Source organism: Phoenix dactylifera, chromosome 11 (genome assembly GCF_051530095.1).
Source record: "Phoenix dactylifera cultivar Ajwa chromosome 11, Ajwa_hap1_PhDact_Kaust_v1.1, whole genome shotgun sequence".
In the NCBI taxonomy this organism is placed as follows: Eukaryota; Viridiplantae; Streptophyta; class Magnoliopsida; order Arecales; family Arecaceae; genus Phoenix; species Phoenix dactylifera.
The window spans coordinates 9516146-9520803 of record NC_143200.1 but is presented as its reverse complement, the minus strand read 5'-3'; the positions used below and the strand labels follow the sequence as shown (position 1 = coordinate 9520803).

The window sequence follows — 4658 nt, the reverse complement described above, 5'->3', positions numbered from 1 at the left end:
TGAGCACAGTGCATGCATATATTTCTGTTTTTTGCCTATAGCCTAAATAGGAAATAACATATCATAGCTTATGATTCAAAATGTTTAGGTTTTATCCTCTTAATATAGATTCTGGCCTATGTTTACTCAACATAGGCATTGCCAGATGTTCTCCTCCTCAATCCACCATTCGTGAGAAACATGGAATACCACTCCCCAGAAACTCTTGGATACCTTGTTTTATTTTTGTCAATGAAGTCAACTCCATGGATGCCATAGCGAGCAGTATAACTAAATGCAAGCTCGAAACAGTCTATGAAAGACCAGACAAAGTATCCTTGTGTATTTGATCCGTTCCTGCATACAGATATTGCTTCAGATGAAACAGAGAACTGAATTGAGTTGAACAATGCTGAGTGCTGTTGCTATAAGTGCTGGTGAATATAACCTCTATAAAATCATAGTCATCTATTTGCATATGCACAGGGTGCAATCATCTATTTAGCAGTCTCTTACGTGCATCTTCTGGGTAGTGATTCCCAACAAGAACCCAGCGCTTGAGATATGCATGCATAGACTCAATGCTTAGGAAGTGTTTTGGTAGAGAATTCTGGTGTTATAATTGGGAAGCAGAAGGTTGCTCTCCAATCATAGATGATTACCTTATAGACAGAAGCAGGCTTTCTAAGTACTGTTGTAAGAAGCTTGCTCTCAAATCATCATTATAAAAATGTGCATTCGCTGTACTGTTAACATTTAACTCCGGATATCCTGAATAGCGCATACAATTAAGGTATTTTAGGATAGTTTCCATAACTTTAAGGATATTCAAAACAAATATTCAGCTGTAGGGAAAACAAAAGGGAGGATATTTTCCTTACCATTTTCATAGATAATAATTGGAGGATTTCCATATTTCACTTTAACGTGTTCAAGCAATTTTCTCAGACCCCATGAAGCTGGTTTTGGAGGAGGCTTGCTTGAGTAACTGAAATCCTGCATAAAGTTTTAATTTGTGTCAAGGATTGAGAACATACTGTCCTGATTAGCGCTTAAGCTGACTCAATGACCAGTTTATTGCACACCTTCCGAAAGTTCCTGGTCAGCACTGCATCAAAAGGGCACATTTGCTATCAACACTATAATTATTTTAAGGAAACCAATGACAAACTAAGAACTACTTTTATACAGAAATTGATTATTATATTGATGGAGGAAAAAAAATCTAATGACTCTAGTGTCTTGTAAGTTGGCCTAATCAGTACACCTTGTCTGGAACAGACAGCACAAGCCAGTGAAGCAACAGAGTTGAAGCCGAGAGAGAATGTTTATATCATTAAAAGATGTAAATTCTTGCACATATTCATATATACATTACTGAGTTTTTAATATGGTTAAGCAGAAAATCAGTGAGGTAGTGTTCTGTCATTACTTGGTATAAAGAATGATGTATGTAAACTTGAAATTGCTCTTCAGGTTATAATGATATGTTGTACTCGTAATAACTCTAAAGACTGGCTCTCTTAAAAGCAAATGTTTAAATGGTCCTAAGCTGTTTACTTGATGTGACAGATACATCTCCAAGGTAGTCGCTCTCATTCCTGTCCTGATGCTTAGGAGCTGCTTTCACATAAAATAATGTGTAATGGTTGAGGCCGATAAAATCATATGATGCTTTCAACTTCTTTGATTCTTCTGCAGTGAAAGATGGTAATCGAGATCCTACAATCTTCTTCATGGCAGCAGGGTATGTTCCATATACAAGAGGATCCACGGTCCTAGTTCAAAGCAGATGATTTCCGAGATTCTCCTAATTCTCAAGTTTTTGTTTGCTTGGACTAGATAAGGAAAAGGGACGAAAAGAAGGAATAAAAAGAGGGGAAAAAGAGGAAAATGAGCAACCGCAAACTCATAGTTCTTACCACCCTATGTTGGAATTCAATCGTTCTCTGTGCCGCAGCAATATCCTCTGCTGAGTTTGTGAAAGGCTCAAACCTAAAGCTTAGGATGGTCAGTCCTATCCGACCTCCTTGCTCTGCCTGCACACGAAAAGGTTCGAAGCTTGTGATGTTTTTTTTTTTTTTTTTTGGCTAAAATGGGTATTTCATACAACACGAGTACGAATACGTCCAATAGAATCAGAAAATAGAATCAGAAAATAAAAGGTTCCGAAGTGCACCGGCATCTCTCTTCTCACCTTCTGAGTGGCTCACAACATATGCTGCCATTCAGTCGGTCGTTTCGTTGGCCTCACGATATACATATATAGCTTGAAACAGAAATACGGTCTTTTGAGGAACAGAAACACGGTGAGAGTTTGGGGACCGGATACTTGTCCTTGTACAAGGAGGCAACTGATGCATGGGATAATAATATATTGTGAACAACGATGTAAGGTTCTGTTGTCGAGTCCCCCTTGGTGCAATTAAGGGCGAGGCCAAACGGATAAGAGCAGCGCGCTGGTGGAAACAGCCCAACATCATAACCACCAACTGCTTCTAGGTTAGGTTCGTTGAAAGTAGTCCAGAACTTCACTCTATCAGCAAATTCTCTAAAGCAGACATTAGCATAAGCTGTGTAATCCTCTCTGCATCAAAACCATATCATAAAACCACTTCGCTGCATTGCTATTATGAATAAACATGAGTTAAATTTTCATGTGATATATATATAATTAGTGCAGAAGTTTACACTATCTTTGGGCTCAGAAATCCTGCATACTCATATTGCAATGCTTGGGGAAGGTCGAAGTGGTAAATAGTTACATGGGGTTCTATTCCTGCAGGATTACCAATGTTTGAAAAAAATAAATAAGGTCTTCAGCAATTAGGTCATCAGGAAATCAAATTCCTCAAAAAAGTGTAATTCCCATCTAATAACATCAGATTCTTTACTTAGATAATCATTTCCATACCATAGCTTAACAGCTCATTTATTAGATTGTTGTAGTACTGCAATCCTTTTGGATTGACAGGTCCTCGCCCATCTGCAAGAGTAGGACCATGAAGCATCATACTCAAGTTTTGGATAATAACTGCTTCTGTTGTAACACAAAAAATAAAGAAGTCATCCACAGAGTTACCAGCAATAAGCCGGGACCAGGAGATGGAAAATCTATAAGCTTCCAGGCCCATCTCATGCATCAGTTTCACATCTTCCTGCCATCAAATAAAAAAAGGATATTTGCCTGCAATTCTTCAAACTATGCTTGTGTTATAACAGCAGCGCATCTCTTCGAGTAGTAGACAGGCTTGCCCTTGTATTTCTGATACTGGTCTGCTGCTATGTCTCCTGTGCTCGTCTTTACTTCTCCCTGCAAGGAAACCTATAAGACTTGATCTAAAGACTGAAATACTACTTCACAACACTTGACATGACAGTATTTGACTGACCAGCATGGGTGAAAGTATCCCAGATACTGGGCTTTCTTCCATCCTCTGCAACTGCTCCTTCTGCCTGCAGTCCACCAGAACAGCCCTCTTACGAGCTGAGTCACATATGGATACCGGGTAGCTGAATCCTTGTTTCTTTACCAGATCTTAGTCTATTAACTAGTTTTCTTAATTGTGCTTCTTTTTTTTTTTTTACTTTTATTGTTGTTTTCACCGCATTGCTTGTAAATTCTGATTTTTATGTGGCAATTCTGATTTTGATGGGTTTAAGCTAGTAATCGCTAATCAGCTTTAAATTTGCGTTCTTTGTTAGTGCTTTATTTTCCCAAACAATAGACAACAGAAAAGGAGAGAACCGTTGTAACTCTCATCCATTATTAATACCAAAAAAATGTTATTAAACTGACCGATCTCAATTATTTATCCACTTGCATTTTATTTGCAATTATTTTTAGCATTAGCCAGGGGCTAAAACATGAGCATATTTATCTTTTTCGTTAAAAATCTAGAGATCAGCCCATCAATGATATCGTTTCTTTGATTTACAAGGAAAGGCCAGACTATTTTGTATTAATATCCAAGAAGTAACATGGTAAAAGACTTATTTGTGATAAGAATATCTTAATTTTCACTCCAATCAGTAGTTCCTGGAGATGAGGATAGCTGCTGTGTTTCGATTTTTAATACCTGAGAAACTTGGAGCTCATTTTCAATCCAAAAAAAATGAAAAATTCTGAAGATTGCTCATCAATTTTTTTGCCCTGAAAAGTTTTAGTAGGATTCACTTAGTCAACATAAATCATAACATTATCTACTTGAGGGTGATTTAGTCCACCCGCTTCATTTATCGATCGATCGATCGATCTGTCTGTCTGTCTATCTATCTATCTATCTATCTATCTACGTACATATATACATACATACATAACTTTTTTTCCAAAGCAACCTTTAATTTGTCTACCAAGGTTCACATACACTACAAACATACACAGATGGATGCATAGTTGTCTTACCTGGTAGGCAGCGGTACCAGCACCAAAAATAAAGCCATCTGGGAAGTCATCTCTATCAGTGGCTATCACCCTAGCTACTATCGACAAAGCAAGGAGAAGGCTCCACAAAGACCACCCTCTCTCGATCCCCACCACCGTTTGCATTTCCTTGCCAAGCTACTCTTAACTATATTGTCAGTCTCAGTCTTAATTTGTACTAACATATAATCTGTGTTATGCACATGATATAGTTACTTTTCTTTTTTCAATTATTCTTAAGATGAAATATAGCAAT

General features: G+C 37.6%; 1 pseudogene across 1 annotated transcript; it reads right to left on the bottom strand.

The window, feature by feature from the left end:
- Positions 1–4658, bottom strand: LOC120105170 (beta-glucosidase 31-like; annotated as a pseudogene). Its single transcript, XR_015971586.2, has 14 exons — positions 4385–4658; positions 3358–3435; positions 3227–3280; positions 3062–3137; positions 2894–2965; positions 2671–2758; positions 2305–2566; positions 1902–2018; positions 1533–1757; positions 1247–1251; positions 1065–1087; positions 861–975; positions 642–750; positions 1–336 (listed from the first exon to the last, which is right to left on the bottom strand). The product of XR_015971586.2 is annotated as a beta-glucosidase 31-like (transcript).